General features: G+C 38.1%; 2 pseudogenes; both read right to left on the bottom strand.

Annotated features, from left to right (window-relative positions):
- Positions 1-697: 697 nt before the first annotated feature.
- On the bottom strand, positions 698-5,416 carry LOC138087735 (zinc finger protein 25-like; annotated as a pseudogene).
- A 1,396-nt stretch (positions 5,417-6,812) lies between these two features.
- On the bottom strand, positions 6,813-7,700 carry LOC138087059 (heterogeneous nuclear ribonucleoprotein C-like; annotated as a pseudogene).
- Positions 7,701-12,107: the final 4,407 nt, after the last annotated feature.

Raw genomic sequence — 12,107 nt, forward strand, 5'->3', positions numbered from 1 at the left:
AGTTACATATAAGAACACCAGGTAATTTATTAGGCTATTTATTTCTTGCACTAGAGCATTAAAAGAGGAAGATATAAAATATAACTTCCTTTTTCTCAACATTCTTATATATATATCATAATATTGGCTTATATATACTATAAATACTATAAAGTATTTATAAATACTATAAAGTATTTCATATTACATCTTATATTAAAACTGTGATGATTTTCTATTTCTTTGTAATATACTTTTCCATGTTACGAGTCCTCTAAATGATTCTCTGATGTGAACTTTTTTGAAATTTTATCAAAGGCTAAAACATATTCAAACTGTCTACAAAGTTTTAATCATAGACTAACATTCTGATGTAAAATTAGTTATGCCTACTTATGGAAGTGGATTTTGCAGAATGTATTGCATTATTCTGATTCTTTGATGCTCAGTGTTTCATCTCATCCATTCTTTGACATACAATGAGTTTGATTTATGAATTTGACTTTTATTCATTTTTCTCCCAGGTGTGCTATCTGATGTACCATGGGGTTTGCCTTCTACCAAAAAAGATTTCTTACATAGATTATACTTACAGGTCTTCTTTCCTTTTGGAATTCCCTGGTATTTAGTAAGGAGCAAACTGGCAGAATGATGTGCCCCATTTATCATATTCACAGGGCTTCTGCCTTGTGTGTGTTCCACAATGATAATTAAGGCTTTATTTGTGACTGTAAGCTTTCCCACAGTCAGTACATTCATAGGGCTTCTCTCCTGTGTGTGTACTCTGATGCAATTTGAGATTTGAATTGCTACTGAAGGTTCTCCCACACTCACTACATTCAAAGGGTTTCTCCCCAGTGTGTGTTCTCTGATGCTCAACAAGAGAAGACTTTGACTGAATGTTTTCCCACATGCTATATATTCATAGGGCTTCTCTCCTGTGTGTTTTCTCTGACATCCAACGAGGTGTGAGTTACCACTAATGTTTTCCCACATTCCGTACATTCATAACATTTCTCTTCAGTGTGTGTTCTCTGATGTATAATCAGTTTTGACTTTCCACAGAGGGTTTTCCCACATTCAGAACACACAAAGGGTCTCTCCTGTGTGTGATTTCTGATGTTTGGTCAGTGTCTACTCGTCACTGAGTTATCCCACATTCAGTACATTCACAAGGTTTCTCTCCTGTGTGTGTTCTCTGATGCACAGTAAGTGCTGACTTCACACTGAAAGTTTTTTCACATTTGTAACATTCACAGGGATTCTTCCCTGTGTGTATCCTCTGATGTGTTGTGAAGTATGTATGTTTTTCGTTGAAGAGTCTGAAACATTGATTACATTCATAGAATTTCTCTCCTATGTGTGTTCTCTGAGTATGGGTGAGGTGAGTCTTGTTGTGTAAGGCATCCTACACTCAGTGAACTCATAACGATTCTCCACTGTGTCATTGTTCTTATATTTAAAGTTTGAAATCTTAAATGCTTCTTCACATTCATTACATTCACTGGGTTCCTGTCCTGTATGAGCTCTCTGATGTTCAGTAGGCTGTGCTGTCTGGATTACGGCATTCGTATTTTGAGGCTCCTTTGTTTTGTCCATATTTTGCTCCATATTTTGTCTCCCTTGTTTAATTTATGTGATGTACTATGATGGTTGATGAGTAACTGAATGAATCACACTCAAAGGGATTCTCTCCTATATGTGTTCTTTTTTTAAAAATTTTTATTTATTTATTTTTTACTTTACAATATTGTATTGGTTTTGCCATACATCAACATGAGTCCATCACGGGTGTACATGTGTTCCCAATCCTGAGCCCCCCTCCCTCTGATTTAAATTTTTTGACACTCTGCAGGATTGCTCAGGTTCACTGCTTCCAAAGGGCTTTTGTCTATGAGTTTTCTCATATATGATGACTGACTTTTGGATGAAAGTTCTTTTATATTCATTACTTTTCCAGCATGGGATTTCTTTTGGCTGTCAGAGCCTGTCTTGTAAAAATCTGTTCGAGATTCATTAAATCCAGAGTCTGGCTCCAAAGTTTAAAGCTGAGGAAGGTATTCATAATGACTGATATCCTTCCCATTTTTATTATATTCATTAAGTTCAGCAGACAGTTCTCTAAGCTTAGTATTGAAAAGTGATTTCCCACATACAATACCTTCATCAATCATTTCTTAAACAGTTTCTATTACTGATCATTAATTCTGAAATATATTTCAAATTTTCTCACATGAATCACATTTATAGTGTCCTTTTCTTGAACCTACAGGATTTATACCCATAGTAAGTGGTTTTTCACATGAAGTATTTCTCTCTTTAATCAGTATTTTGTTTTTGATGAATATAAGCTGCCTGGATTGTTGATCGTGAATGTTCTGGCCTCTCCAGACTTTTTCTAGAACAGAGGAAGAGTGACAACATCTCATGAATCTTACATTGGTTTTGAATTGGCTTTTGTATTGTATTTAAATGTATTGTATTTAAATTGTATTTAAATTGGCTTCAGACATGGTTGTCCAGGAAGAAAATGTATATTCCTCTTAATTAGTTGTGTTCTATTTAATTATTGATTAATCTATCTCTCTATGTCAAAGACCCTTTTGTAGTCTTATAAAGGGGGAGATTGGCCTGTAGTTTTCTTTTAATGTGGCATCTTTGTCAGGTTTTGGTGTTAGGGTGATGGTGGCCTCATAGAATGAGTTTGGAAGTTTACCTTCCTCTACAATTTTCTGAAAGAGTTTGAGTAGGATAGGTGTTAGCTCTTCTCTAAATTTTTGGTAGAATTCAGCTGTGAAGCCTTCTGGACCTTGGCTTTTGTTTGCTGGAAGGTTTCTGATTACAGTTTCAATTTCTGTGCTTGTGATGGGTCTGTTAAGATTTTCTTTTTCTTCCTGGTTCAGTTTTGGAAAGTTGTACTTTTCTAAGAATTTGTCCATTTCTTCCAAGTTGTCCATTTTATTGGTGTATAATTGCTGATAGTAGTCTCCTATGACGCTTTGTATTTCTGTGTTGTCTGTTGTGATCTCTCCATTTTCGTTTCTAATTTTATTGATTTGATTTTTCTCCCTTTGTTTCTTGATGAGTCTGGCTAATGGTTTGTCAGTATGGCACTGGCACAAAGACAGAAATATAGACCAATGGAACAAAATAGAAAGCCCAGAGATAAATCCATGCACTTATGGACACCTTATTTTTGACAAAGGAGGCAAGAATATACAATGGAGAAAGGACAATCTCTTTAACAAGTGGTGCTGGGAAAACTGGTCAACCACTTGTAAAAGAATGAAACTAGAATACTTTCTAACACTATACATAAACATAAACTCAAAATGGATTAAAGATCTAAACGTAAGACCAGAAACTATAAAACTCCTAGAGGAGAACATAGGCAAAACACTCCGACATAAATCACAGCAGGATCCTCTATGACCCACCTCCCAGAATATTGGAAATAAAAGCAAAAATAAACAAATGGGACTTAATTAAAATTAAAAGCTTCTGCACAACAAAGGAAACTATAAGCCTGGTGAAAAGACAGCCTTCAGAATGGGAGAAAATAATAGCAAATGAAGCAACTGACAAAGGACTAATCTCAAAAATATACAAGCAACTCCTGCAGCTCAACTCCAGAAAAATAAACGACCCAATCAAAAAATGGGCCAAAGAACTAAACAGACATTTCTCCAAAGAAGAGATACAGATGGCTAACAAACACATGAAAAGATGCTCAACATCACTCATTATCAGAGAAATGCAAATCAAAATCACAGTGAGGTACCATTTCATGCCAGTCAGAATGGCTGCAATCCAAAAGTCTGCAAGCAATAAATGCTGGAGAGGGTGGGGAGAAAAGGGAACCCTCCTACACTGTTGGTGGGAATGCAAACTAGTACAGCCACTATGGAGAACAGTGTGGAGATTCCTTACAAAACTGCAAATAGAACTGCCTTATGACCCAGCAATCCCATTGCTGAGCATACACACTGAGGAAACCAGAATTGAAAGAGATACATGTACCCCAGTGTTCATCACAGCACTGTTTTATAATAGCCAGGACATGGAAGGAACCTAGATGTCCATCAGCAGATGAATGGATAAGAAAGTTGTGGTACATATACACAATGGAGTATTAATCAGCCATTAAAAAGAATACATTTGAATTAGTTCTAATGAGGTGTATGAAACTGGACCCTATTATACAGAATGAAGTAAGCCAGAAAGAAAAACACCAATACAGTATACTAACGCATATATATGGAATTTAGAAAGATGGATGGTAACGATAACCCTGTATGCGAGACAGCAAGAGAGACACAGATGTATAAAACAGTCTTTTGGACTCTGTGGGAGAGGGAGAGGCTGGGATGATTTGGGAGAATGGCATTGAAACATGTATAATATCATATATGAAATGAATTGCCAGTCCAGGTTTGATGCATGATATAGGATGCTTGGGGCTGGTGCACTGGGATGACCCAGAGGGATGGTACGGGGAGGGAAGTGGGAGGGGGGTTCAGGATGGGGAACACGTGTATACCCGTGGCAGATTCATGTTGATGTATGGCAAAACCAATATAATATTGTAAAGTAATTAACCTCCAATTAAAATAAATAAATTTATATTTTAAAAAATTAAAAAAAAAAGAAAGGGGGAGAAAACAGGCAGTTTGATACATGTCTTTGGTTTCTCCAAACGTGATCTTTAATGCTAGGTAAGAAATAAGTAGACCAGGTGGTGATCCTTGCATCGAGATCAAATATTTAAGAGCTTCATTTTGAACACTGATACAGTCATTTTGGTCTATCAGAGCTGTTTAATACTACATCTATGCTAATAATGAATTCCTAGTTTTTCCCAAATCAATATTCTAAACTTACCTCATTTTGCAAGCAAGCCTTACTCTTGCAATAGTCATACTTCTTAACTCAGTTTTACATCCTGGTTAACACATCTCTAATTTTTATTAATTTTAGGATCGCAGAAAAAGGATTATTTCTCAAGTAACTCTTCTATCAATCAGTTAATCACTGAATATATTGTTCTTTTACACATGAACATTAGGAAGGGAAAAATTGAGGCACTTATCTAACAGGATTATAAACAAGTGAGAAAAAGAAACTCACAAATCAACATACGTAATTGTTAGTAGAGCTCCTAGGAGCAAATGGAAAACAAGAAGGGAGAAAACAACAATAACATTTAATATGAATTAATGCTTAATTGATTTAATCCTCACAACCTTTGAGATTGGTTCTATTTTATCCCCATTTTACAAAGGGGACTCTAAGGTATATGAAGATTAAGAACTCATCTAAAGTCATATAGCTAGAGTAGTAAAGAATGGAGTTTCTTGAAAGCAATTAAAACGAGCTTACAATTAAAGATTTAACAAAACTACAACAAAGTTACACTTACATTGGTCAGAATGGCCATCACTAAAATGTCTACAAATAACCAATGCTGGAGAGGGTATGAAGAAAAGGGAACCCTCCTACACTGTTGGTGGGAATGCAAACTGGGGCAGCCACTATGGAAAACAGTATGGAAGTTCCTCAAAAAACTAAAAAATAGAGTTGCCATATGATCCATCAAACCCACTCCTGGGCATATCACCAGACAAAACTATAATTCAAAGAGATACATGCACCCCTATATTTATACCAGCACTATTCACAAAGTCAAGACCAGGAAACAACCCAATTGTCCATCAACACATGAATGGAAAAAGAAGATGTATACAAATGTATACAGCCAGAAAAACGAATGAAATAATGCCATTTGCAGCAACATGAATGGACCTAGAGATCATCATACTAAATGAAGTCAGACAGAGAAAAACAAATACCATATGATATTACTTATAGGTGGAATCTAAAATATGACACAAATTAACTTATCTACAAAAAAGAAACAGACTTATAGACATAGAGAACAGACTTGTGGTTACCATGGTAGAGAGGAGGTAGGGGAGGGATGGATTGGGAGTTTGGGATTATCAGATGGATACTATTGTGTATAGAATGGATAAATGACAAGTATATATCACAGGGAACTATAATCAAAATCCTGTGATAAACTATAATGGAAAAGAATATGAAAAAGGATGCATGTATATTATGATAATGAATTGCCATACTATACAGCAGAAATTAACCCAACATTGCCAATCAACTATACTTCAATAACATTTTTTTCCTGGTTTAATAAGGACTTGTTGATTCTGAGAAAAAAGGTCCCAAACATCAGGCTGTTCACAAAAATAACACACAGTATCAACTTTAGAAGATAAATCTTAAGACAATTACACTAGTTATTTTTCTAGAAGATGCATTTAACATGCCAACTCTTACTCAAAAAAATATATTGTTACATTGGTGTTGAAAAGCCTCACACAGCACTCTTATGTGGGGTATAACACACATACCTGTAACTCAAAGCTGCTCTCAGGGGCTACTCGACTAATGAGAAGTTAGGGAAGCAATTACTGTATGACTGGAAAGAACTGTACTCCCTTAGTAACAAGATATTATTTGGAGACAGTTGATAAAAACCATACATCCTTTTTATTGTTAGGTCATTAATGAGGTATCAAAATTAAAAGCAAAAATTACAGGGTAAGACAACATAACTACTAGGAGGGTCAAAGGAAGTGAAAATGGGATTAGGCACAGGGAAATATGAATTAATGAACATGGAAAGGTCGAGGATGGGGAGAACAATGAGCATGTGCTAAAGATACTAGGGGAGAGGATCTGGTGAACATTTTGATCTTAGACAAGCGCCTAGGTAAAGAAATAATGGGACAAGATTTCTAAAGCCTCCTATGTGCTTAAGAGTCATCCTCGCCATTGGCGCTCTGGCATCCTCTCCTTCCTCAGCCTCTTTTTCATCATCCTTGCTCAACTCCAGCTGGTCATCCCCCCAATCTTCATTATCATCGTCATCCAGTAGGTTCCCCTCCTCAGCAGAATCTGACCCCTCTGCACCCCGCTCAGACTCCACCTTCACATGAGTCTCATCTTTCTTAAGGGAGCTGCTGCTCTGCTCCTCTTCTGATTTACCATCCTTCATCTCTCTTCCTTGTTTGCTCTGTTCCTTTTCAATTTTTTTCAGGCTTCCCAGTAAAGAATCCACTTTTTGTTTTATCTGGGTTAACTCCTTCTTCATAGTCTGAAGGTCATCTCCTTTCAACTTTCCAGACTTAGAAGAAGATCCCCGCTGTCCACTCTTAGAATTGAAGCCACTTTTGTCCCTCCATGAGGTGTTTCCTGATACACACTGGCATTTTGAGGGCACTATAGCCCACACAATAGGAGGAGGATGAGGAACATGTGCTGGGTAACTGTACATCCTGTTCTAATAGTCCCGTTCAAAGTCATAGTCCAGGTCAAAAGATGAGCCTGATATCTCTGCTGTAGATCATTTCACACCTGCTTTTCCTTGGTTCACTTTTAGATTAGTATCTAAAAACCTGGCCAGCAATCATTCTGCCATTCTCTCCGGCCACAGCATCCTGGGCATTTCTCTCATTAACATACTGAATGAAGGCAAAGCCCTTATGAACAGAGCAACCCACAATTTTGCTGTATTTTGAGAAGATTGCCTCCATGCCAGATTTTTTGACCACAAAGATATTGAGATTCCCAATGGATACATGAGAGTTCATAGAGTGAGGATCTGTCTTGTTGGTAACATGGTTGGCCATTGTCTTTGATGATAAGGTGCCTCACAAAGCTGAAAAATGTAGCTGAAGATTAAAAAAATCTCCCAGGATGGGGAAGGGAGAAGATTCGATTCTGAATCTCCTACCCCTGGATTCTATGTGGAGAAGCTAATTGCTGCTCAAGGTCAGCAACGCAGTGGCAATTGCTCAGTCTTCACCTCTTCACAAAAAAATCCAATAACATTTTTTTAAATTAAAGATTTAAGGTTTCTTATGAGGCAAAATAAACTTTAACAAAAGATCTATATATGTTTCAGGATATGGATCTAGATGAAATTAAGCCTAAGTTTAGGACAAATAGAGAAAAGTAAAATTTGATTAGGAAACACAGGGCCATAATGATAGTCCTTATAAAAAACAATTATAAATTTGGAAATTATAGTACATATAGATTTATCTTCTTAGGCTAGTGTCAACATATACTTTATAATTTTGGTAACCAAATCTGTCAAATGCAATAAGAATTCAGATATGTGATAATATGGTTCTGGTTCTAGTTAAAATTCATGACAACTGAGCACACTAAAGGAACTTAGGCATAATAATAACAGATAACCGATACTGAGATAAAATTTATAAGAAAGAATGATAGAGATGGCAGTTTAAGATGATTCCATACATGCTAACAGGAGAAAAAGGAGGACCTTGGGCATGTTACTTAGTCTCTGTGGACTTCGGTTTGTTAATCCAGTAAAATGGTAACCATATTTATACTGTTATATCATGGGGTAATTGTGGGAAGTAGATGAATTAATACACATAACCTGCTTAGAATGGTGCCCAGTACACCGTAGGCTATAATGCAAGTGTTGATTATAGTGATTATGAGATTGCCACCAATTTCAAAGTCATAAATGTAAAGAAAGCTTAAGTCCTGAATATGGGTTAATAATCACTTAAAAACATCTGAGACGAGCAGAAGGTAAAAACAGAGCCTTTACAGACATCTCAAATTGGACAAATGACTACATAAACTAAAATTTATTGATTTAATTAACTGGTGCTGGTTGGTAAAGTAGACAGACAACAGACGGATAAATATTTAGGAAAGGTGAGTGTGATCAAATTAGTTCTACTTGCCAAAGGCAAATTTAAGTGTATTTTAAAAGGGATTTTGAGTGCTATCAAATAAAGTACAGGGACTTCCCTGGTGGTCCAGTGGTGAAGAATCCTCCTGCCAATGCAGGGGACATAAGTTCTATCTCTGACCCAGGAAGATCCCACATGCCTCGAGGCAATTAAATCTTTGCCTACAACTACTAAAGCCTGTGTGATTGGAAGCTCGTGCTCCACAACTAGAGAAAGCCCCAGTACAGCATCAAAGATCCAGTGCAGCCAAAGATAAAAATAAATTTAATAATAATAAATATATAAAAACAAAAATAAATCACAAAGGTAAAGAAGGTAATTATCAATTTGGGCAAAAAAAAAAAAGGTAATGAAATCTTTAACCGCAGGGATAACAGCGAAAGTGAGTCAGGATACAGAAAAAAATATGAGGCATTTTACCACAAAAGGAAAGAAGGAATGAGCAGAAAAACTTGAAGGCACAAGAATCACAGATGTTTATAATAAATTCTCAAGAACATATCTAAAAATGATGATGGTCAAAGGACTATGTGAAAATAAGAGGAAATTTGGCAACTGAAAGTGCTACTGAAAGAGGAATTAGGAAGAAATAAATATTCAAGAAGCAGTAACCAAGAATTCAGTTCAGTTCAGTTCAGTCGCTCAGTCGTGTCCGACTCTTTGCGACCCCATGAATCGCAGCACGCCAGGCCTCCCTGTCCATCACCAACTCCCAGAGTTCACTCAGACTCACGTCCATCGAGTCCGTGATGCCATCCAGCCATCTCATCCTCGGTTGTCCCCTTCTCCTCCTGCCCCCAATCCCTCCCAGCATCAGAGTCTTTTCCAATGAGTCAACTCTTCGCATGAGGTGGCCAAAGTACTGGAGTTTCAGCTTTAGCATCATTCCTTCCAAAGAAATCCCAGGGTTGATCTCCTTCAGAATGGACTGGTTGGATCTCCTTGCAGTCCAAGGGACTCTCAAGAGTCTTCTCCAACACCACAGTTCAAACACATCAATTCTTTGGCGCTCAGCCTTCTTCACAGTCCAACTCTCACATCCATACATGACCACAGGAAAAACCATAGCCTTGGTTAATGTCAGAGCACGAAATTTCTCTATAAACACTAAGCATAGAAGAAGCACTTCCTGTGAGGAGGTGACATTTCAAGGTGTTAATTTAAGTATTTGAGGAATGGTGGTTGGATAATCCTCAAACTTTGAAAAGGTATGAAGTCTCTAAAAAGAGATTTCCAAAAAGGTTTCAAAGATCTTATACTGGGTTGACTAATGTCTACTCCAAATTTATGTCCACCCAGGATCTTAGAATGTGACCTTATTTGAAACGAGGGTTTTTGCAGATGTAATGAATTAGGATGACGTCATAATGGATTAGGGTGGGCCCTAAACTCAATAAGACTGCTGTTGCTACAAGAAGATGACACACAGAGAAGGTCATGTGACAATGGAAACAGGGACTGGAGTAATACAGCTGTATGTCAAGGAGGGACAAGCGCTGTCGCAACCACCAAAATTTAGGAAGAAGCAGAAAGGACGCCCTCTTAGAGTCTCTGGAGGGAGTGTGGTCCTGCTGACACTTTGATTTTTCACTTGTAGCTTCCAGGACTGTGAGAGAATAAATTTTCTGTTGTTTTAAGCCTCCCAGGTTGTGTTACTTTGTTACAGCAGCCAAAGAAACTGTGTGACTGTCAAGCAACTCATGGTCCACTTGAGATCTAATTTCCATTAGCTTCCGCTCCTTTGGTACACAATGACTCACCTGGAAGGCTTTGGCTTGAGATCTCTACCTCTGTTATCCAGGGCTCTATTCACAGCTTAACTGGGAGATTACATCAGGTTTGGTTATGAGACACCCTGTCAATGGGAAGTGACACAGGGCTCATATCCAGACACTTGTGCCTCATGGCACCTAAAGACTGTCATGCATGATTACAGTGCTTATATCAACCTCAGCAGAGTAGGACTTCTCACCAGGGGCAAAGACACTGACATCCTTCCTAGAGCCTCAAAGTAATTAAGCTAATTCTGAAGACTTCCCTGGTGGCTCAGTGGGTAAAAAATCCACCTGCAATGCAGGAGACATAGAAGACACTGATTTGATCCCTAGGTGGGAAGATCCCCTGCAGGAGGAAAATGGCAACCCATTCCAGTATTCTTGCCTGAAAAAATCCCATAGACAGAAGAGCCTGGCGGTCTACAGTCCAAAGAGTGGCAAAGATTCAGATACATCTAAGTTACTGAGCACACAGCAATGGTGGTCCAGTGATTAAGAATCCTCCTGCCAACGCAGGGGACACAGGTTTGATTACTGGTCTGGGAAGATCCCACATGCAGTGTAACAACTAAGCCTGTGCGCCATAATTACTAAGCCCCCACTCTAGAGCCTGCAAGTCGCAACTACTGAGCCCATGTGCTGCAACTTTGCCTAGAGCCTGTGCTCTGAAACAAGAAAGGCCATCACAATGAGAAGCAACGAAGAGTAGCCCCCGCTCACTCCAACTAGAGAAAGCCAGTGCCGCCATAAAATAAATGTTTTATGAAAAGAATTTTTGAACCCCAAACTTTAACATTAAAAACAATTCAACTCTTCAGAGGTTTGATGTTTCATCAACTGAAAGTGGAAATCAGGCTCCAGAAGTAACATGGGAAGCTCGGCTTACTCACTGAGACCAGGTTGCTACAGTTTTCCAGCATCACATCGCTATACAAGATCTTCTGAGTTGAGTCTAGCCACTGCCACTCTGCCTGGATGAAGTTGGTTGACACATCCTTGAATGATACTGGTCCCTGTAACAGTACATTTTATTTAATCTGAATTGTTAACAATTGGAGAATGTGAAAAATATGTATAAGAAATGGACCTTATTGCATGCACTGATACAAGTTATAAAAATTTGATTTGATGCATACAGTATATGATGTTTTCATTTTTATGGGAGAAATAGGTATTAGAAATAGCTTGTCAACAAGCTTAGTGATTAATTACTGAACTAAAAATCCTTCTATTGGACTTCTCTGGTGGTGTGGTGGTTAAGAATTCACTTGCCAGTGCAGGTGACATGGGTTGGATCTCTGGTCCGGGAAGGTTCCACATGCCACAGGGCAACTACGCCCGTGCACTGCAACTATTAAGCTTTGTGCTCTAGGGCCCAAGAGCTGCAACTACTGAACCTGTGCTGCACAATAAGAGAAGCCTCCGCGATGAGAAGCCCATGCAGTGCAACTAGGGAGTAGCTCCCACTTGCTGCAACTTGAGGAAGACTGCGCCCAGCAATGAAGACTCAGTGCAGCCGAAAATAAAATAAATAAAT

The sequence above is a fragment of the Capricornis sumatraensis genome, chromosome 10 (genome assembly GCF_032405125.1).
Source record: "Capricornis sumatraensis isolate serow.1 chromosome 10, serow.2, whole genome shotgun sequence".
Lineage (NCBI taxonomy): Eukaryota > Metazoa > Chordata > Mammalia > Artiodactyla > Bovidae > Capricornis > Capricornis sumatraensis.